Genomic DNA, 22,850 nt, shown 5'->3' with positions numbered 1-22,850 from the left:
AAGATCCTTGGGGGACGCCGCAGATGACTTCGGAGGCCTCTGACTTGTATGGTGGTAGGCGGACTCTCTGTGTTCTACCGCCGAGGAAGGAGATGATCCATTCTAGCGCCTTGTCCTGGATTCCGACGTTGCTGATGCGCCGTACTAGGGTGCGGTGGCAGACCGTGTCGAAAGCCGCGGAGAGGTCTAGGAGGATGAGGGCCGCTGTTTCTCCATTGTCCATCAGGGCTCGGATGTCATCGGTGGCGGCGATGAGGGCGGTCTCGGTGCTGTGATTGGCTCGGAAGCCGGACTGTGAGGGGTCGAGGGATCCGTTTGTCTCGAGGAAGGCGGCCATCTGCTTGTTGACGGTCTTCTCGATGACTTTGGCTGGAAACGGGAGAAGCGAGATGGGGCGGTAATTCTTGAGGTCGGTGGGGTCCGCTGTGGGTTTCTTGAGTAGGGCGCTGAGTTCGGCGTGCTTCCAGCTCTCCGGGAAGGTGGCGGTGTTGAAGGATGTGTTGATGATGTCTCGCAGGTGGGGTGCGATGACAGCGTCAGCCTTGTTGAAGACGTGGTGAGGGCAGGGGTCAGTCGGTGATCCGGAGTGGATGGAGTTCATCGTGCGGATGGTGTCTTCGGTACTGATCGGGGTCCAGGCGTGGAGGGTGGTGGTGGGGGGTGGTTGTTCGGTCATGCTGTGCGTTCCATGCTGTGCACCATGGAACCTCCCATGTGACAGGGGAGGAAATTGCTGCAGCAATGTGGACATTTCACATTTTTTATTTTCTACAGTCAAAGACAAACAGAATTATATAACTTTTCTATTCTGTTCAACTTTTGCCTATTGAACTATGTTAGGGAAGGATGTTGCACAAAGGACTCAAGTAACGCTATGACTCTGTTGAACAGTACTTTTTATGTGAGATAAGATTTTGCAATAAAAGATAAGATTCCCCCGTGAATGCAATCTCTTCTGCCAAAATGGAAAGCTCAACCTGGTACAGGTGGGTTGATGGTGTTATGCTTGTCAATCTGGACTCTGAAAACAGGGATCTAAGTACAAAGCTCAGTGGGACTTATCTAAACTTTACGATTTTTTTTCCATTCAGTTCTTAGAAGTATTAATTGGAAAAACATCTCATTTACTTATAAACTTGTACGTATCAACTTATATGTATGTATCTCCCTATATATCGCTATATGTCTATGTATATTTATCGGAAAATATAAATATATACATTATAAAAATACATATAATTAATAGAGGTGAAAATAATGAACAGTTGTTGCCTCTCCGCATTTGAAACATGAGCTTCTTCTCCTTCCTCTTCTATATGTCCTGAAATTGAGATAGTCACTTTTTAATCAATTTTAATCTAACAACATAGTTGATTTGTACAAAGCATATCATACGATCTGTGAATAATTCTAAAAAAGAAAATTAGATCAGTACCTTTGAGGCCTCCAAGCAAAAGCTTATATTTCATGATTGCAGATCGACTGTTGAAAATCAGCATGAGAAATGTTTTATTTCACAATTTCCATACTAATATACAAAAAACATTTGTACTATCTGAATGATACCGTCATTGTGGTTCTCTAGGTTTGATTTAAGAACACATCTCTTTCAAAATGTGCTATGTTCGCCTTATCAATAGTGTGGAAATCTTTAAAAAGGAATGCTGGGAATCAGCCCTCTGAAATGCATTTGAGAAAAACAGGATAGGATTTTGTAATGTCGCACTATTTTGTGTAGGAATGTGATGTTATGTGTATTATAAAGTTCGTATTTCTGTAACTTGTTCAAGCTGTTGGACATTTTGAAAGGATTCAACATTTTTTTCTTTCAACCTACTGGTGTTGGATTGGAGCTATCAATAACAAAAGATGACAGAAATGTAAAAGGTCGAGATTAGTAAAATAGTACCTCAAAGAATTGGACTGGTACCTTTGCATGCAAAGTCCAAAGTGCCAACTGTTGCTCTTTGGAGCCACCCATGTGAGAGACAGAGAAATGGATGTAGTAGTTTGGAAATGTAGAATGTTTTAATATTCTTCAGTCAAATATGATCATTATTTTGTAAATTGCATTTCCTGATAAACGTTTGCACATTTAACACTGTTATGGAGAATGCAGCTGAAAAGAATCAAATCACATTATAGCTCTTTACACTATGAGCATTCAACTGAGATATCTTTTCATCAATGTAAGAAAAGCCCCCGCACTGATGCGCTCTCTTTTGTCTCAATGGAAAAATCCCTCATGTATGGCAGGGTTCCATGGTGTAATGGTTAGCACTCTGGACTCTGAATCCAGCGATCCGAGTTCAAATCTCGTGGGACCTGCTTGAATTATGAGATTTAATATTTCACTAATTTCTTAGAATTTGGACTTGGAAAAACATTACGTCAAAGTTTTATACTGAAACTTATCAACGTATAAGTATGTATCTATGTACACATGGCTATATCCATCTAGATAGTGATAATACAATATAAAGAAATGAATTATTCATAAACATAAGTACTGAAGCTGAAAACTAAAAACTGTTCTTTCCCATCCACAATTTAAGCAAGAGGTTATTTTCCTTTCTCATCTTTATGATCAGTAATAAGATAGTTAATTTTGCTGATTTCTTATCTGACAACATTCTTGACTTACACAGTGCATTTAATTGTGAATTTCTTTGAAAGAGGAATTCAGATTAATACATTTGACATGTCTTTCGAAAGATTCTACTTTGTGGTTATGGATCTACTTTAGAAAAACAGAGTGTAAATATCTGTGTGTCTTAATTTCAAGATTGTTATTTAAAAGTTCATCTCTTCTGTCCCCAAAATACACAATTTGATTCCTCAAGTTTTCTTTTAATGAAGGCTTTCCAATTAAAAAAGTTCCGTGTTCCCCTTATCAATAACAGTAAGATTTAAACAAGTAATATCTTGGATCAGCCTCTTGTGATGAGTTGAGAAAACAGAGTCAGCTCACAAAATATCTCATTATTTTGAGCCATTTTATTTCCATGTTTTCTAAAAGTTCTATCATTTGCTCACATCAAATAGACTTTAAAAATACAATCAATAAATCAATGTTTCACTCTACCCATGTTAGATTTATGATATTTATGAATACACTTGACAGAAAAAGATTTGGTCATAAGTCATGATAGTGGTCCCACTGAGATTTGAACTCGGATCCTTGGATTCAAAGTCCAAAGTACTAACCATTACACCATGGAACCTCCCATGTGATAGGGGAGCAAATTGCTGCAGCAATGTGGACATTTCACATTTTTTATTTTCCACAGTCAAAGACAAACAGAATTATATAACTTTTCTATTCTGTTCAACTTTTGCCTATTGAACTATGTTAGGGAAGGATGTTGCACAAAGGACTCAAGTAACGCTATGACTCTGTTGAACAGTACTTTTTATGTGAGATAAGATTTTGCAATAAAAGATAAGATTACCCCGTGAATGCAATCTCTTCTGCCAAAATGGAAAGCTCAACCTGGTACAGGTGGGTTGATGGTGTTATGCTTGTCAATCTGGACTCTGAAAACAGGGATCTAAGTACAAAGCTCAGTGGGACTTATCTAAACTTTACGATTTTTTTTCCATTCAGTTCTTAGAAGTATTAATTGGAAAAACATCTCATTTACTTATAAACTTGTACGTATCAACTTATATGTATGTATCTCCCTATATATCGCTATATGTCTATGTATATTTATCGGAAAATATAAATATATACATTATAAAAATACATATAATTAATAGAGGTGAAAATAATGAACAGTTGTTGCCTGTCCGCATTTGAAACATGAGCCTCTTCTCCTTCCTCTTCTATATGTCCTGAAATTGAGATAGTCACTTTTTAATCAATTTTGATCTAACAACATAGTCGATTTGTACAAAGCATATCATACGATCTGTGAATAATTCTAAAAAAGAAAATTAGATCAGTACCTTTGAGGCCTCCAAGCAAAAGCTTATATTTCATGATTGCAGATCGACTGTTGAAAATCAGCATGAGAAATGTTTTATTTCACAATTTCCATACTAATATACAAAAAACATTTGTACTATCTGAATGATACCGTCATTGTGGTTCTCTAGGTTTGATTTAAGAACACATCTCTTTCAAAATGTGCTATATTCGCCTTATCAATAGTGTGGAAATCTTCAAAAAGGAATGCTGGGAATCAGCCCTCTGAAATGCATTTGAGAAAAACAGGATAGGATTGTGTAATGTCGCACTATTTTGTGTAGGAATGTGATGTTATGTGTATTATAAAGTTCGTATTTCTGTAACTTGTTCAAGCTGTTGGACATTTTGAAAGGAGTCAACGTTTGTCTCATTCAACCTACTGGTGTTGGATTGGAGCTATCAATAACAAAAGATGACAGAAATGTAAAAGGTCGAGATTAGTAAAATAGTACCTCAAAGAATTGGACTGGTACCTTTGCATGCAAAGTCCAAAGTGCCAAGCGTTGCTCTTTGGAGCCACCCATGTGAGAGACAGAGAAATGGATGTAGTAGTTTGGAAATGTAGAATGTTTTAATATTCTTCAGTCTAATATGATCATTATTTTGTAAATTGCATTTCCTGATAAACGTTTGCACATTTAACACTGTTATGGAGAATGCAGCTGAAAAGAATCAAATCACATTATAGCTCTTTACACTATGAGCATTCAACTGAGATATCTTTTCATCAATGTAAGAAAAGCCCCCGCACTGATGCGCTCTCTTTTGTCTCAATGGAAAAATCCCTCATGTATGGCAGGGTTCCATGGTGTAATGGTTAGCACTCTGGACTCTGAATCCAGCGATCCGAGTTCAAATCTCGGTGGGACCTGCTTGAATTATGAGATTTAATATTTCACTAATTTCTTAGAATTTGGACTTGGAAAAACATAACGTCAAAGTTTTATACTGAAACTTATCAACGTATAAGTATGTATCTATGTACACATGGCTATATCCATCTAGATAGTGATAATACAATATAAAGAAATGAATTATTCATAAACATAAGTACTGAAGCTGAAAACTAAAAACTGTTCTTTCCCATCCACAATTTAAGCAAGAGGTTCTTTTCCTTTCTCATCTTTATGATCAGTAATAAGATAGTTCATTTTGCTGATTTCTTATCTGACAACATTCTTGACTTACACAGAGCATTTAATTGTGAATTTCTTTGAAAGAGGAATTCAGATTAATACATTTGACATGTCTTTCGAAAGATTCTACTTTGTGGTTATGGATCTACTTTAGAAAAACAGAGTGTAAATATCTGTGTGTCTTAATTTCAAGATTGTTATTTAAAAGTTCATCTCTTCTGTCCCCAAAATACACAATTTGATTCCTCAAGTTTTCTTTTAATGAAGGCTTTCCAATTAAAAAAGTTCCGTGTTCCCCTTATCAATAACAGTAAGATTTAAACAAGTAATATCTTGGATCAGCCTCTTGTGATGAGTTGAGAAAACAGAGTCAGCTCACAAAATATCTCATTATTTTGAGCCATTTTATTTCCATGTTTTCTAAAAGTTCTATCATTTGCTCACATCAAATAGACTTTAAAAATACAATCAATAAATCAATGTTTCACTCTACCCGTGTTAGATTTATGATATTTATTAATACACTTGACAGAAAAAGATTTGGTCATAAGTCATGAAAGTGGTCCCACCGAGATTTGAACTCGGATCCTTGGATTCAAAGTCCAAAGTGCTAACCATTACACCATGGAACCTCCCATGTGACAGGGGAGGAAATTGCTGCAGCAATGTGGACATTTCACATTTTTTATTTTCTACAGTCAAAGACAAACAGAATTATATAACTTTTCTATTCTGTTCAACTTTTGCCTATTGAACTATGTTAGGGAAGGATGTTGCACAAAGGATTCAAGTAACGCTATGACTCTGTTGAACAGTACTTTTTATGTGAGATAAGATTTTGCAATAAAAGATAAGATTCCCCCGTGAATGCAATCTCTTCTGCCAAAATGGAAAGCTCAACCTGGTACAGGTGGGTTGATGGTGTTATGCTTGTCAATCTGGACTCTGAAAACAGGGATCTAAGTACAAAGCTCAGTGGGACTTATCTAAACTTTACGATTTTTTTTCCATTCAGTTCTTAGAAGTATTAATTGGAAAAACATCTCATTTACTTATAAACTTGTACGTATCAACTTATATGTATGTATCTCCCTATATATCGCTATATGTCTATGTATATTTATCGGAAAATATAAATATATACATTATAAAAATACATATAATTAATAGAGGTGAAAATAATGAACAGTTGTTGCCTCTCCGCATTTGAAACATGAGCCTCTTCTCCTTCCTCTTCTATATGTCCTGAAATTGAGATAGTCACTTTTTAATCAATTTTGATCTAACAACATAGTTGATTTGTACAAAGCATATCATACGATCTGTGAATAATTCTAAAAAAGAAAATTAGATCAGTACCTTTGAGGCCTCCAAGCAAAAGCTTATATTTCATGATTGCAGATCGACTGTTGAAAATCAGCATGAGAAATGTTTTGTTTCACAATTTCCATACTAATATACAAAAAACATTTGTACTATCTGAATGATACCGTCATTGTGGTTCTCTAGGTTTGATTTAAGAACACATCTCTTTCAAAATGTGCTATATTCGCCTTATCAATAGTGTGGAAATCTTCAAAAAGGAATGCTGGGAATCAGCCCTCTGAAATGCATTTGAGAAAAACAGGATAGGATTGTGTAATGTCGCACTATTTTGTGTAGGAATGTGATGTTATGTGTATTATAAAGTTCGTATTTCTGTAACTTGTTCAAGCTGTTGGACATTTTGAAAGGAGTCAACGTTTGTCTCTTTCAACCTACTGGTGTTGGATTGGAGCTATCAATAACAAAAGATGACAGAAATGTAAAAGGTCGAGATTAGTAAAATAGTACCTCAAAGAATTGGACTGGTGCCTTTGCATGCAAAGTCCAAAGTGGCAAGCGTTGCTCTTTGGAGCCACCCATGTGAGAGACAGAGAAATGGATGTAGTAGTTTGGAAATGTAGAATGTTTTAATATTCTTTAGTCAAATATGATCATTATTTTGTAAATTGCATTTCCTGATAAACGTTTGCACATTTAACACTGTTATGGAGAATGCAGCTGAAAAGAATCAAATCACATTATAGCTCTTTACACTATGAGCATTCAACTGAGATATCTTTTCATCAATGTAAGAAAAGCCCCCGCACTGATGCGCTCTCTTTTGTCTCAATGGAAAAATCCCTCATGTATGGCAGGGTTCCATGGTGTAATGGTTAGCACTCTGGACTCTGAATCCAGCGATCCGAGTTCAAATCTCGGTGGGACCTGCTTGAATTATGAGATTTAATATTTCACTAATTTCTTAGAATTTGGACTTGGAAAAACATAACGTCAAAGTTTTATACTGAAACTTATCAACGTATAAGTATGTATCTATGTACACATGGCTATATCCATCTAGATAGTGATAATACAATATAAAGAAATGAATTATTCATAAACATAAGTACTGAAGCTGAAAACTAAAAACTGTTCTTTCCCATCCACAATTTAAGCAAGAGGTTCTTTTCCTTTCTCATCTTTATGATCAGTAATAAGATAGTTCATTTTGCTGATTTCTTATCTGACAACATTCTTGACTTACACAGAGCATTTAATTGTGAATTTCTTTGAAAGAGGAATTCAGATTAATACATTTGACATGTCTTTCGAAAGATTCTACTTTGTGGTTATGGATCTACTTTAGAAAAACAGAGTGTAAATATCTGTGTGTCTTAATTTCAAGATTGTTATTTAAAAGTTCATCTCTTCTGTCCCCAAAATACACAATTTGATTCCTCAAGTTTTCTTTTAATGAAGGCTTTCCAATTAAAAAAGTTCCGTGTTCCCCTTATCAATAACAGTAAGATTTAAACAAGTAATATCTTGGATCAGCCTCTTGTGATGAGTTGAGAAAACAGAGTCAGCTCACAAAATATCTCATTATTTTGAGCCATTTTATTTCCATGTTTTCTAAAAGTTCTATCATTTGCTCACATCAAATAGACTTTAAAAATACAATCAATAAATCAATGTTTCACTCTACCCGTGTTAGATTTATGATATTTATGAATACACTTGACAGAAAAAGATTTGGTCATAAGTCATGAAAGTGGTCACACCGAGATTTGAACTCGGATCCTTGGATTCAAAGTCCAAAGTGCTAACCATTACACCATGGAACCTCCCATGTGACAGGGGAGGAGATTGCTGCAGCAATGTGGACATTTCACATTTTTTATTTTCTACAGTCAAAGACAAACAGAATTATATAACTTTTCTATTCTGTTCAACTTTTGCCTATTGAACTATGTTAGGGAAGGATGTTGCACAAAGGACTCAAGTAACGCTATGACTCTGTTGAACAGTACTTTTTATGTGAGATAAGATTTTGCAATAAAAGATAAGATTCCCCCGTGAATGCAATCTCTTCTGCCAAAATGGAAAGCTCAACCTGGTACAGTTGGGTTGATGGTGTTATGCTTGTCAATCTGGACTCTGAAAACAGGGATCTAAGTACAAAGCTCAGTGGGACTTATCTAAACTTTACGATTTTTTTTCCATTCAGTTCTTAGAAGTATTAATTGGAAAAACATCTCATTTACTTATAAACTTGTACGTATCAACTTATATGTATGTATCTCCCTATATATCGCTATATGTCTATGTATATTTATCGGAAAATATAAATATATACATTATAAAAATACATATAATTAATAGAGGTGAAAATAATGAACAGTTGTTGCCTCTCCGCATTTGAAACATGAGCCTCTTCTCCTTCCTCTTCTATATGTCCTGAAATTGAGATAGTCACTTTTTAATCAATTTTGATCTAACAACATAGTTGATTTGTACAAAGCATATCATACGATCTGTGAATAATTCTAAAAAAGAAAATTAGATCAGTACCTTTGAGGCCTCCAAGCAAAAGCTTATATTTCATGATTGCAGATCGACTGTTGAAAATCAGCATGAGAAATGTTTTGTTTCACAATTTCCATACTAATATACAAAAAACATTTGTACTATCTGAATGATACCGTCATTGTGGTTCTCTAGGTTTGATTTAAGAACACATCTCTTTCAAAATGTGCTATATTCGCCTTATCAATAGTGTGGAAATCTTCAAAAAGGAATGCTGGGAATCAGCCCTCTGAAATGCATTTGAGAAAAACAGGATAGGATTGTGTAATGTCGCACTATTTTGTGTAGGAATGTGATGTTATGTGTATTATAAAGTTCGTATTTCTGTAACTTGTTCAAGCTGTTGGACATTTTGAAAGGAGTCAACGTTTGTCTCTTTCAACCTACTGGTGTTGGATTGGAGCTATCAATAACAAAAGATGACAGAAATGTAAAAGGTCGAGATTAGTAAAATAGTACCTCAAAGAATTGGACTGGTGCCTTTGCATGCAAAGTCCAAAGTGGCAAGCGTTGCTCTTTGGAGCCACCCATGTGAGAGACAGAGAAATGGATGTAGTAGTTTGGAAATGTAGAATGTTTTAATATTCTTTAGTCAAATATGATCATTATTTTGTAAATTGCATTTCCTGATAAACGTTTGCACATTTAACACTGTTATGGAGAATGCAGCTGAAAAGAATCAAATCACATTATAGCTCTTTACACTATGAGCATTCAACTGAGATATCTTTTCATCAATGTAAGAAAAGCCCCCGCACTGATGCGCTCTCTTTTGTCTCAATGGAAAAATCCCTCATGTATGGCAGGGTTCCATGGTGTAATGGTTAGCACTCTGGACTCTGAATCCAGCGATCCGAGTTCAAATCTCGGTGGGACCTGCTTGAATTATGAGATTTAATATTTCACTAATTTCTTAGAATTTGGACTTGGAAAAACATAACGTCAAAGTTTTATACTGAAACTTATCAACGTATAAGTATGTATCTATGTACACATGGCTATATCCATCTAGATAGTGATAATACAATATAAAGAAATGAATTATTCATAAGTACTGAAGCTGAAAACTAAAAACTGTTCTTTCCCATCCACAATTTAAGCAAGAGGTTCTTTTCCTTTCTCATCTTTATGATCAGTAATAAGATAGTTCATTTTGCTGATTTCTTATCTGACAACATTCTTGACTTACACAGAGCATTTAATTGTGAATTTCTTTGAAAGAGGAATTCAGATTAATACATTTGACATGTCTTTCGAAAGATTCTACTTTGTGGTTATGGATCTACTTTAGAAAAACAGAGTGTAAATATCTGTGTGTCTTAATTTCAAGATTGTTATTTAAAAGTTCATCTCTTCTGTCCCCAAAATACACAATTTGATTCCTCAAGTTTTCTTTTAATGAAGGCTTTCCAATTAAAAAAGTTCCGTGTTCCCCTTATCAATAACAGTAAGATTTAAACAAGTAATATCTTGGATCAGCCTCTTGTGATGAGTTGAGAAAACAGAGTCAGCTCACAAAATATCTCATTATTTTGAGCCATTTTATTTCCATGTTTTCTAAAAGTTCTATCATTTGCTCACATCAAATAGACTTTAAAAATACAATCAATAAATCAATGTTTCACTCTACCCGTGTTAGATTTATGATATTTATGAATACACTTGACAGAAAAAGATTTGGTCATAAGTCATGAAAGTGGTCACACCGAGATTTGAACTCGGATCCTTGGATTCAAAGTCCAAAGTGCTAACCATTACACCATGGAACCTCCCATGTGACAGGGGAGGAGATTGCTGCAGCAATGTGGACATTTCACATTTTTTATTTTCTACAGTCAAAGACAAACAGAATTATATAACTTTTCTATTCTGTTCAACTTTTGCCTATTGAACTATGTTAGGGAAGGATGTTGCACAAAGGACTCAAGTAACGCTATGACTCTGTTGAACAGTACTTTTTATGTGAGATAAGATTTTGCAATAAAAGATAAGATTCCCCCGTGAATGCAATCTCTTCTGCCAAAATGGAAAGCTCAACCTGGTACAGTTGGGTTGATGGTGTTATGCTTGTCAATCTGGACTCTGAAAACAGGGATCTAAGTACAAAGCTCAGTGGGACTTATCTAAACTTTACGATTTTTTTTCCATTCAGTTCTTAGAAGTATTAATTGGAAAAACATCTCATTTACTTATAAACTTGTACGTATCAACTTATATGTATGTATCTCCCTATATATCGCTATATGTCTATGTATATTTATCGGAAAATATAAATATATACATTATAAAAATACATATAATTAATAGAGGTGAAAATAATGAACAGTTGTTGCCTCTCCGCATTTGAAACATGAGCCTCTTCTCCTTCCTCTTCTATATGTCCTGAAATTGAGATAGTCACTTTTTAATCAATTTTGATCTAACAACATAGTTGATTTGTACAAAGCATATCATACGATCTGTGAATAATTCTAAAAAAGAAAATTAGATCAGTACCTTTGAGGCCTCCAAGCAAAAGCTTATATTTCATGATTGCAGATCGACTGTTGAAAATCAGCATGAGAAATGTTTTGTTTCACAATTTCCATACTAATATACAAAAAACATTTGTACTATCTGAATGATACCGTCATTGTGGTTCTCTAGGTTTGATTTAAGAACACATCTCTTTCAAAATGTGCTATATTCGCCTTATCAATAGTGTGGAAATCTTCAAAAAGGAATGCTGGGAATCAGCCCTCTGAAATGCATTTGAGAAAAACAGGATAGGATTGTGTAATGTCGCACTATTTTGTGTAGGAATGTGATGTTATGTGTATTATAAAGTTCGTATTTCTGTAACTTGTTCAAGCTGTTGGACATTTTGAAAGGAGTCAACGTTTGTCTCTTTCAACCTACTGGTGTTGGATTGGAGCTATCAATAACAAAAGATGACAGAAATGTAAAAGGTCGAGATTAGTAAAATAGTACCTCAAAGAATTGGACTGGTGCCTTTGCATGCAAAGTCCAAAGTGGCAAGCGTTGCTCTTTGGAGCCACCCATGTGAGAGACAGAGAAATGGATGTAGTAGTTTGGAAATGTAGAATGTTTTAATATTCTTTAGTCAAATATGATCATTATTTTGTAAATTGCATTTCCTGATAAACGTTTGCACATTTAACACTGTTATGGAGAATGCAGCTGAAAAGAATCAAATCACATTATAGCTCTTTACACTATGAGCATTCAACTGAGATATCTTTTCATCAATGTAAGAAAAGCCCCCGCACTGATGCGCTCTCTTTTGTCTCAATGGAAAAATCCCTCATGTATGGCAGGGTTCCATGGTGTAATGGTTAGCACTCTGGACTCTGAATCCAGCGATCCGAGTTCAAATCTCGGTGGGACCTGCTTGAATTATGAGATTTAATATTTCACTAATTTCTTAGAATTTGGACTTGGAAAAACATAACGTCAAAGTTTTATACTGAAACTTATCAACGTATAAGTATGTATCTATGTACACATGGCTATATCCATCTAGATAGTGATAATACAATATAAAGAAATGAATTATTCATAAACATAAGTACTGAAGCTGAAAACTAAAAACTGTTCTTTCCCATCCACAATTTAAGCAAGAGGTTCTTTTCCTTTCTCATCTTTATGATCAGTAATAAGATAGTTCATTTTGCTGATTTCTTATCTGACAACATTCTTGACTTACACAGAGCATTTAATTGTGAATTTCTTTGAAAGAGGAATTCAGATTAATACATTTGACATGTCTTTCGAAAGATTCTACTTTGTGGTTATGGATCTACTTTAGAAAAACAGAGTGTAAATATCTGTGTGTCTTAATTTCAAGATTGTTATTTAAAAGTTCATCTCTTCTGTCCCCAAAATACACAATTTGATTCCTCAAGTTTTCTTTTAATGAAGGCTTTCCAATTAAAAAAGTTCCGTGTTCCCCTTATCAATAACAGTAAGATTTAAACAAGTAATATCTTGGATCAGCCTCTTGTGATGAGTTGAGAAAACAGAGTCAGCTCACAAAATATCTCATTATTTTGAGCCATTTTATTTCCATGTTTTCTAAAAGTTCTATCATTTGCTCACATCAAATAGACTTTAAAAATACAATCAATAAATCAATGTTTCACTCTACCCGTGTTAGATTTATGATATTTATGAATACACTTGACAGAAAAAGATTTGGTCATAAGTCATGAAAGTGGTCACACCGAGATTTGAACTCGGATCCTTGGATTCAAAGTCCAAAGTGCTAACCATTACACCATGGAACCTCCCATGTGACAGGGGAGGAAATTGCTGCAGCAATGTGGACATTTCACATTTTTTATTTTCTACAGTCAAAGACAAACAGAATTATATAACTTTTCTATTCTGTTCAACTTTTGCCTATTGAACTATGTTAGGGAAGGATGTTGCACAAAGGACTCAAGTAACGCTATGACTCTGTTGAACAGTACTTTTTATGTGAGATAAGATTTTGCAATAAAAGATAAGATTCCCCCGTGAATGCAATCTCTTCTGCCAAAATGGAAAGCTCAACCTGGTACAGGTGGGTTGATGGTGTTATGCTTGTCAATCTGGACTCTGAAAACAGGGATCTAAGTACAAAGCTCAGTGGGACTTATCTAAACTTTACGATTTTTTTTCCATTCAGTTCTTAGAAGTATTAATTGGAAAAACATCTCATTTACTTATAAACTTGTACGTATCAACTTATATGTATGTATCTCCCTATATATCGCTATATGTCTATGTATATTTATCGGAAAATATAAATATATACATTATAAAAATACATATAATTAATAGAGGTGAAAATAATGAACAGTTGTTGCCTCTCCGCATTTGAAACATGAGCCTCTTCTCCTTCCTCTTCTATATGTCCTGAAATTGAGATAGTCACTTTTTAATCAATTTTGATCTAACAACATAGTTGATTTGTACAAAGCATATCATACGATCTGTGAATAATTCTAAAAAAGAAAATTAGATCAGTACCTTTGAGGCCTCCAAGCAAAAGCTTATATTTCATGATTGCAGATCGACTGTTGAAAATCAGCATGAGAAATGTTTTGTTTCACAATTTCCATACTAATATACAAAAAACATTTGTACTATCTGAATGATACCGTCATTGTGGTTCTCTAGGTTTGATTTAAGAACACATCTCTTTCAAAATGTGCTATATTCGCCTTATCAATAGTGTGGAAATCTTCAAAAAGGAATGCTGGGAATCAGCCCTCTGAAATGCATTTGAGAAAAACAGGATAGGATTGTGTAATGTCGCACTATTTTGTGTAGGAATGTGATGTTATGTGTATTATAAAGTTCGTATTTCTGTAACTTGTTCAAGCTGTTGGACATTTTGAAAGGAGTCAACGTTTGTCTCTTTCAACCTACTGGTGTTGGATTGGAGCTATCAATAACAAAAGATGACAGAAATGTAAAAGGTCGAGATTAGTAAAATAGTACCTCAAAGAATTGGACTGGTGCCTTTGCATGCAAAGTCCAAAGTGGCAAGCGTTGCTCTTTGGAGCCACCCATGTGAGAGACAGAGAAATGGATGTAGTAGTTTGGAAATGTAGAATGTTTTAATATTCTTTAGTCAAATATGATCATTATTTTGTAAATTGCATTTCCTGATAAACGTTTGCACATTTAACACTGTTATGGAGAATGCAGCTGAAAAGAATCAAATCACATTATAGCTCTTTACACTATGAGCATTCAACTGAGATATCTTTTCATCAATGTAAGAAAAGCCCCCGCACTGATGCGCTCTCTTTTGTCTCAATGGAAAAATCCCTCATGTATGGCAGGGTTCCATGGTGTAATGGTTAGCACTCTGGACTCTGAATCCAGCGATCCGAGTTCAAATCTCGGTGGGACCTGCTTGAATTATGAGATTTAATATTTCACTAATTTCTTAGAATTTGGACTTGGAAAAACATAACGTCAAAGTTTTATACTGAAACTTATCAACGTATAAGTATGTATCTATGTACACATGGCTATATCCATCTAGATAGTGATAATACAATATAAAGAAATGAATTATTCATAAACATAAGTACTGAAGCTGAAAACTAAAAACTGTTCTTTCCCATCCACAATTTAAGCAAGAGGTTCTTTTCCTTTCTCATCTTTATGATCAGTAATAAGATAGTTCATTTTGCTGATTTCTTATCTGACAACATTCTTGACTTACACAGAGCATTTAATTGTGAATTTCTTTGAAAGAGGAATTCAGATTAATACATTTGACATGTCTTTCGAAAGATTCTACTTTGTGGTTATGGATCTACTTTAGAAAAACAGAGTGTAAATATCTGTGTGTCTTAATTTCAAGATTGTTATTTAAAAGTTCATCTCTTCTGTCCCCAAAATACACAATTTGATTCCTCAAGTTTTCTTTTAATGAAGGCTTTCCAATTAAAAAAGTTCCGTGTTCCCCTTATCAATAACAGTAAGATTTAAACAAGTAATATCTTGGATCAGCCTCTTGTGATGAGTTGAGAAAACAGAGTCAGCTCACAAAATATCTCATTATTTTGAGCCATTTTATTTCCATGTTTTCTAAAAGTTCTATCATTTGCTCACATCAAATAGACTTTAAAAATACAATCAATAAATCAATGTTTCACTCTACCCGTGTTAGATTTATGATATTTATGAATACACTTGACAGAAAAAGATTTGGTCATAAGTCATGAAAGTGGTCACACCGAGATTTGAACTCGGATCCTTGGATTCAAAGTCCAAAGTGCTAACCATTACACCATGGAACCTCCCATGTGACAGGGGAGGAGATTGCTGCAGCAATGTGGACATTTCACATTTTTTATTTTCTACAGTCAAAGACAAACAGAATTATATAACTTTTCTATTCTGTTCAACTTTTGCCTATTGAACTATGTTAGGGAAGGATGTTGCACAAAGGACTCAAGTAACGCTATGACTCTGTTGAACAGTACTTTTTATGTGAGATAAGATTTTGCAATAAAAGATAAGATTCCCCCGTGAATGCAATCTCTTCTGCCAAAATGGAAAGCTCAACCTGGTACAGTTGGGTTGATGGTGTTATGCTTGTCAATCTGGACTCTGAAAACAGGGATCTAAGTACAAAGCTCAGTGGGACTTATCTAAACTTTACGATTTTTTTTCCATTCAGTTCTTAGAAGTATTAATTGGAAAAACATCTCATTTACTTATAAACTTGTACGTATCAACTTATATGTATGTATCTCCCTATATATCGCTATATGTCTATGTATATTTATCGGAAAATATAAATATATACATTATAAAAATACATATAATTAATAGAGGTGAAAATAATGAACAGTTGTTGCCTCTCCGCATTTGAAACATGAGCCTCTTCTCCTTCCTCTTCTATATGTCCTGAAATTGAGATAGTCACTTTTTAATCAATTTTGATCTAACAACATAGTTGATTTGTACAAAGCATATCATACGATCTGTGAATAATTCTAAAAAAGAAAATTAGATCAGTACCTTTGAGGCCTCCAAGCAAAAGCTTATATTTCATGATTGCAGATCGACTGTTGAAAATCAGCATGAGAAATGTTTTGTTTCACAATTTCCATACTAATATACAAAAAACATTTGTACTATCTGAATGATACCGTCATTGTGGTTCTCTAGGTTTGATTTAAGAACACATCTCTTTCAAAATGTGCTATATTCGCCTTATCAATAGTGTGGAAATCTTCAAAAAGGAATGCTGGGAATCAGCCCTCTGAAATGCATTTGAGAAAAACAGGATAGGATTGTGTAATGTCGCACTATTTTGTGTAGGAATGTGATGTTATGTGTATTATAAAGTTCGTATTTCTGTAACTTGTTCAAGCTGTTGGACATTTTGAAAGGAGTCAACGTTTGTCTCTTTCAACCTACTGGTGTTGGATTGGAGCTATCAATAACAAAAGATGACAGAAATGTAAAAGGTCGAGATTAGTAAAATAGTACCTCAAAGAATTGGACTGGTGCCTTTGCATGCAAAGTCCAAAGTGGCAAGCGTTGCTCTTTGGAGCCACCCATGTGAGAGACAGAGAAATGGATGTAGTAGTTTGGAAATGTAGAATGTTTTAATATTCTTTAGTCAAATATGATCATTATTTTGTAAATTGCATTTCCTGATAAACGTTTGCACATTTAACACTGTTATGGAGAATGCAGCTGAAAAGAATCAAATCACATTATAGCTCTTTACACTATGAGCATTCAACTGAGATATCTTTTCATCAATGTAAGAAAAGCCCCCGCACTGATGCGCTCTCTTTTGTCTCAATGGAAAAATCCCTCATGTATGGCAGGGTTCCATGGTGTAATGGTTAGCACTCTGGACTCTGAATCCAGCGATCCGAGTTCAAATCTCGGTGGGACCTGCTTGAATTATGAGATTTAATATTTCACTAATTTCTTAGAATTTGGACTTGGAAAAACATAACGTCAAAGTTTTATACTGAAACTTATCAACGTATAAGTATGTATCTATGTACACATGGCTATATCCATCTAGATAGTGATAATACAATATAAAGAAATGAATTATTCATAAGTACTGAAGCTGAAAACTAAAAACTGTTCTTTCCCATCCACAATTTAAGCAAGAGGTTCTTTTCCTTTCTCATCTTTATGATCAGTAATAAGATAGTTCATTTTGCTGATTTCTTATCTGACAACATTCTTGACTTACACAGAGCATTTAATTGTGAATTTCTTTGAAAGAGGAATTCAGATTAATACATTTGACATGTCTTTCGAAAGATTCTACTTTGTGGTTATGGATCTACTTTAGAAAAACAGAGTGTAAATATCTGTGTGTCTTAATTTCAAGATTGTTATTTAAAAGTTCATCTCTTCTGTCCCCAAAATACACAATTTGATTCCTCAAGTTTTCTTTTAATGAAGGCTTTCCAATTAAAAAAGTTCCGTGTTCCCCTTATCAATAACAGTAAGATTTAAACAAGTAATATCTTGGATCAGCCTCTTGTGATGAGTTGAGAAAACAGAGTCAGCTCACAAAATATCTCATTATTTTGAGCCATTTTATTTCCATGTTTTCTAAAAGTTCTATCATTTGCTCACATCAAATAGACTTTAAAAATACAATCAATAAATCAATGTTTCACTCTACCCGTGTTAGATTTATGATATTTATGAATACACTTGACAGAAAAAGATTTGGTCATAAGTCATGAAAGTGGTCACACCGAGATTTGAACTCGGATCCTTGGATTCAAAGTCCAAAGTGCTAACCATTACACCATGGAACCTCCCATGTGACAGGGGAGGAGATTGCTGCAGCAATGTGGACATTTCACATTTTTTATTTTCTACAGTCAAAGACAAACAGAATTATATAACTTTTCTATTCTGTTCAACTTTTGCCTATTGAACTATGTTAGGGAAGGATGTTGCACAAAGGACTCAAGTAACGCTATGACTCTGTTGAACAGTACTTTTTATGTGAGATAAGATTTTGCAATAAAAGATAAGATTCCCCCGTGAATGCAATCTCTTCTGCCAAAATGGAAAGCTCAACCTGGTACAGTTGGGTTGATGGTGTTATGCTTGTCAATCTGGACTCTGAAAACAGGGATCTAAGTACAAAGCTCAGTGGGACTTATCTAAACTTTACGATTTTTTTTCCATTCAGTTCTTAGAAGTATTAATTGGAAAAACATCTCATTTACTTATAAACTTGTACGTATCAACTTATATGTATGTATCTCCCTATATATCGCTATATGTCTATGTATATTTATCGGAAAATATAAATATATACATTATAAAAATACATATAATTAATAGAGGTGAAAATAATGAACAGTTGTTGCCTCTCCGCATTTGAAACATGAGCCTCTTCTCCTTCCTCTTCTATATGTCCTGAAATTGAGATAGTCACTTTTTAATCAATTTTGATCTAACAACATAGTTGATTTGTACAAAGCATATCATACGATCTGTGAATAATTCTAAAAAAGAAAATTAGATCAGTACCTTTGAGGCCTCCAAGCAAAAGCTTATATTTCATGATTGCAGATCGACTGTTGAAAATCAGCATGAGAAATGTTTTGTTTCACAATTTCCATACTAATATACAAAAAACATTTGTACTATCTGAATGATACCGTCATTGTGGTTCTCTAGGTTTGATTTAAGAACACATCTCTTTCAAAATGTGCTATATTCGCCTTATCAATAGTGTGGAAATCTTCAAAAAGGAATGCTGGGAATCAGCCCTCTGAAATGCATTTGAGAAAAACAGGATAGGATTGTGTAATGTCGCACTATTTTGTGTAGGAATGTGATGTTATGTGTATTATAAAGTTCGTATTTCTGTAACTTGTTCAAGCTGTTGGACATTTTGAAAGGAGTCAACGTTTGTCTCTTTCAACCTACTGGTGTTGGATTGGAGCTATCAATAACAAAAGATGACAGAAATGTAAAAGGTCGAGATTAGTAAAATAGTACCTCAAAGAATTGGACTGGTGCCTTTGCATGCAAAGTCCAAAGTGGCAAGCGTTGCTCTTTGGAGCCACCCATGTGAGAGACAGAGAAATGGATGTAGTAGTTTGGAAATGTAGAATGTTTTAATATTCTTTAGTCAAATATGATCATTATTTTGTAAATTGCATTTCCTGATAAACGTTTGCACATTTAACACTGTTATGGAGAATGCAGCTGAAAAGAATCAAATCACATTATAGCTCTTTACACTATGAGCATTCAACTGAGATATCTTTTCATCAATGTAAGAAAAGCCCCCGCACTGATGCGCTCTCTTTTGTCTCAATGGAAAAATCCCTCATGTATGGCAGGGTTCCATGGTGTAATGGTTAGCACTCTGGACTCTGAATCCAGCGATCCGAGTTCAAATCTCGGTGGGACCTGCTTGAATTATGAGATTTAATATTTCACTAATTTCTTAGAATTTGGACTTGGAAAAACATAACGTCAAAGTTTTATACTGAAACTTATCAACGTATAAGTATGTATCTATGTACACATGGCTATATCCATCTAGATAGTGATAATACAATATAAAGAAATGAATTATTCATAAACATAAGTACTGAAGCTGAAAACTAAAAACTGTTCTTTCCCATCCACAATTTAAGCAAGAGGTTCTTTTCCTTTCTCATCTTTATGATCAGTAATAAGATAGTTCATTTTGCTGATTTCTTATCTGACAACATTCTTGACTTACACAGAGCATTTAATTGTGAATTTCTTTGAAAGAGGAATTCAGATTAATACATTTGACATGTCTTTCGAAAGATTCTACTTTGTGGTTATGGATCTACTTTAGAAAAACAGAGTGTAAATATCTGTGTGTCTTAATTTCAAGATTGTTATTTAAAAGTTCATCTCTTCTGTCCCCAAAATACACAATTTGATTCCTCAAGTTTTCTTTTAATGAAGGCTTTCCAATTAAAAAAGTTCCGTGTTCCCCTTATCAATAACAGTAAGATTTAAACAAGTAATATCTTGGATCAGCCTCTTGTGATGAGTTGAGAAAACAGAGTCAGCTCACAAAATATCTCATTATTTTGAGCCATTTTATTTCCATGTTTTCTAAAAGTTCTATCATTTGCTCACATCAAATAGACTTTAAAAATACAATCAATAAATCAATGTTTCACTCTACCCGTGTTAGATTTATGATATTTATGAATACACTTGACAGAAAAAGATTTGGTCATAAGTCATGAAAGTGGTCACACCGAGATTTGAACTCGGATCCTTGGATTCAAAGTCCAAAGTGCTAACCATTACACCATGGAACCTCCCATGTGACAGGGGAGGAAATTGCTGCAGCAATGTGGACATTTCACATTTTTTATTTTCTACAGTCAAAGACAAACAGAATTATATAACTTTTCTATTCTGTTCAACTTTTGCCTATTGAACTATGTTAGGGAAGGATGTTGCACAAAGGACTCAAGTAACGCTATGACTCTGTTGAACAGTACTTTTTATGTGAGATAAGATTTTGCAATAAAAGATAAGATTCCCCCGTGAATGCAATCTCTTCTGCCAAAATGGAAAGCTCAACCTGGTACAGGTGGGTTGATGGTGTTATGCTTGTCAATCTGGACTCTGAAAACAGGGATCTAAGTACAAAGCTCAGTGGGACTTATCTAAACTTTACAATTTTTTTTCCATTCAGTTCTTAGAAGTATTAATTGGAAAAACATCTCATTTACTTATAAACTTGTACGTATCAACTTATATGTATGTATCTCCCTATATATCGCTATATGTCTATGTATATTTATCGGAAAATATAAATATATACATTATAAAAATACATATAATTAATAGAGGTGAAAATAATGAACAGTTGTTGCCTGTCCGCATTTGAAACATGAGCCTCTTCTCCTTCCTCTTCTATATGTCCTGAAATTGAGATAGTCACTTTTTAATCAATTTTGATCTAACAACATAGTCGATTTGTACAAAGCATATCATACGATCTGTGAATAATTCTAAAAAAGAAAATTAGATCAGTACCTTTGAGGCCTCCAAGCAAAAGCTTATATTTCATGATTGCAGATCGACTGTTGAAAATCAGCATGAGAAATGTTTTATTTCACAATTTCCATACTAATATACAAAAAACATTTGTACTATCTGAATGATACCGTCATTGTGGTTCTCTAGGTTTGATTTAAGAACACATCTCTTTCAAAATGTGCTATATTCGCCTTATCAATAGTGTGGAAATCTTCAAAAAGGAATGCTGGGAATCAGCCCTCTGAAATGCATTTGAGAAAAACAGGATAGGATTTTGTAATGTCGCACTATTTTGTGTAGGAATGTGATGTTATGTGTATTATAAAGTTCGTATTTCTGTAACTTGTTCAAGCTGTTGGACATTTTGAAAGGAGTCAACATTTGTCTCTTTCAACCTACTGGTGTTGGATTGGAGCTATCAATAACAAAAGATGACAGAAATGTAAAAGGTCGAGATTAGTAAAATAGTACCTCAAAGAATTGGACTGGTACCTTTGCATGCAAAGTCCAAAGTGCCAAGCGTTGCTCTTTGGAGCCACCCATGTGAGAGACAGAGAAATGGATGTAGTAGTTTGGAAATGTAGAATGTTTTAATATTCTTTAGTCAAATATGATCATTATTTTGTAAATTGCATTTCCTGATAAACGTTTGCACATTTAACACTGTTATGGAGAATGCAGCTGAAAAGAATCAAATCACATTATAGCTCTTTACACTATGAGCATTCAACTGAGATATCTTTTCATCAATGTAAGAAAAGCCCCCGCACTGATGCGCTCTCTTTTGTCTCAATGGAAAAATCCCTCATGTATGGCAGGGTTCCATGGTGTAATGGTTAGCACTCTGGACTCTGAATCCAGCGATCCGAGTTCAAATCTCGGTGGGACCTGCTTGAATTATGAGATTTAATATTTCACTAATTTCTTAGAATTTGGACTTGGAAAAACATAACGTCAAAGTTTTATACTGAAACTTATCAACGTATAAGTATGTATCTATGTACACATGGCTATATCCATCTAGATAGTGATAATACAATATAAAGAAATGAATTATTCATAAACATAAGTACTGAAGCTGAAAACTAAAAACTGTTCTTTCCCATCCACAATTTAAGCAAGAGGTTCTTTTCCTTTCTCATCTTTATGATCAGTAATAAGATAGTTCATTTTGCTGATTTCTTATCTGACAACATTCTTGACTTACACAGAGCATTTAATTGTGAATTTCTTTGAAAGAGGAATTCAGATTAATACATTTGACATGTCTTTCGAAAGATTCTACTTTG

At 34.3% G+C, this 22,850-nt stretch overlaps 15 non-coding genes across 15 annotated transcripts; 8 read left to right on the top strand and 7 right to left on the bottom strand.

Moving 5' to 3' along the window:
- Positions 1 to 4,772: 4,772 nt before the first annotated feature.
- TRNAQ-CUG (transfer RNA glutamine (anticodon CUG)) lies at positions 4,773 to 4,844 on the top strand. Its single transcript has one exon. It is a non-coding gene; the product is annotated as a tRNA-Gln (tRNA).
- An 825-nt stretch (positions 4,845 to 5,669) lies between these two features.
- Positions 5,670 to 5,741, bottom strand: TRNAQ-UUG (transfer RNA glutamine (anticodon UUG)). The gene has a single exon. It is a non-coding gene; the product is annotated as a tRNA-Gln (tRNA).
- A 1,548-nt stretch (positions 5,742 to 7,289) lies between these two features.
- Positions 7,290 to 7,361, top strand: TRNAQ-CUG (transfer RNA glutamine (anticodon CUG)). Its single transcript has one exon. It is a non-coding gene; the product is annotated as a tRNA-Gln (tRNA).
- An 825-nt stretch (positions 7,362 to 8,186) lies between these two features.
- On the bottom strand, positions 8,187 to 8,258 carry TRNAQ-UUG (transfer RNA glutamine (anticodon UUG)). Its single transcript has one exon. It is a non-coding gene; the product is annotated as a tRNA-Gln (tRNA).
- Positions 8,259 to 9,806: 1,548 nt separating this feature from the next.
- TRNAQ-CUG (transfer RNA glutamine (anticodon CUG)) lies at positions 9,807 to 9,878 on the top strand. Its single transcript has one exon. It is a non-coding gene; the product is annotated as a tRNA-Gln (tRNA).
- An 819-nt stretch (positions 9,879 to 10,697) lies between these two features.
- Positions 10,698 to 10,769, bottom strand: TRNAQ-UUG (transfer RNA glutamine (anticodon UUG)). Its single transcript has one exon. It is a non-coding gene; the product is annotated as a tRNA-Gln (tRNA).
- Positions 10,770 to 12,317: 1,548 nt separating this feature from the next.
- Positions 12,318 to 12,389, top strand: TRNAQ-CUG (transfer RNA glutamine (anticodon CUG)). The gene has a single exon. It is a non-coding gene; the product is annotated as a tRNA-Gln (tRNA).
- An 825-nt stretch (positions 12,390 to 13,214) lies between these two features.
- TRNAQ-UUG (transfer RNA glutamine (anticodon UUG)) lies at positions 13,215 to 13,286 on the bottom strand. Its single transcript has one exon. It is a non-coding gene; the product is annotated as a tRNA-Gln (tRNA).
- Positions 13,287 to 14,834: 1,548 nt separating this feature from the next.
- On the top strand, positions 14,835 to 14,906 carry TRNAQ-CUG (transfer RNA glutamine (anticodon CUG)). The gene has a single exon. It is a non-coding gene; the product is annotated as a tRNA-Gln (tRNA).
- Positions 14,907 to 15,731: 825 nt separating this feature from the next.
- Positions 15,732 to 15,803, bottom strand: TRNAQ-UUG (transfer RNA glutamine (anticodon UUG)). Its single transcript has one exon. It is a non-coding gene; the product is annotated as a tRNA-Gln (tRNA).
- A 1,548-nt stretch (positions 15,804 to 17,351) lies between these two features.
- Positions 17,352 to 17,423, top strand: TRNAQ-CUG (transfer RNA glutamine (anticodon CUG)). Its single transcript has one exon. It is a non-coding gene; the product is annotated as a tRNA-Gln (tRNA).
- An 819-nt stretch (positions 17,424 to 18,242) lies between these two features.
- Positions 18,243 to 18,314, bottom strand: TRNAQ-UUG (transfer RNA glutamine (anticodon UUG)). The gene has a single exon. It is a non-coding gene; the product is annotated as a tRNA-Gln (tRNA).
- A 1,548-nt stretch (positions 18,315 to 19,862) lies between these two features.
- TRNAQ-CUG (transfer RNA glutamine (anticodon CUG)) lies at positions 19,863 to 19,934 on the top strand. The gene has a single exon. It is a non-coding gene; the product is annotated as a tRNA-Gln (tRNA).
- Positions 19,935 to 20,759: 825 nt separating this feature from the next.
- Positions 20,760 to 20,831, bottom strand: TRNAQ-UUG (transfer RNA glutamine (anticodon UUG)). The gene has a single exon. It is a non-coding gene; the product is annotated as a tRNA-Gln (tRNA).
- A 1,548-nt stretch (positions 20,832 to 22,379) lies between these two features.
- Positions 22,380 to 22,451, top strand: TRNAQ-CUG (transfer RNA glutamine (anticodon CUG)). Its single transcript has one exon. It is a non-coding gene; the product is annotated as a tRNA-Gln (tRNA).
- The last annotated feature ends 399 nt before the right edge of the window (positions 22,452 to 22,850 follow it).

The sequence above is a fragment of the Lissotriton vulgaris genome, chromosome 4_1 (assembly GCF_964263255.1).
Source record: "Lissotriton vulgaris chromosome 4_1, aLisVul1.2, whole genome shotgun sequence".
Lineage (NCBI taxonomy): Eukaryota > Metazoa > Chordata > Amphibia > Caudata > Salamandridae > Lissotriton > Lissotriton vulgaris.
The sequence above is the reverse complement of the archived record's forward strand: the minus strand, read 5'-3'. Positions and strand labels throughout refer to the sequence as shown.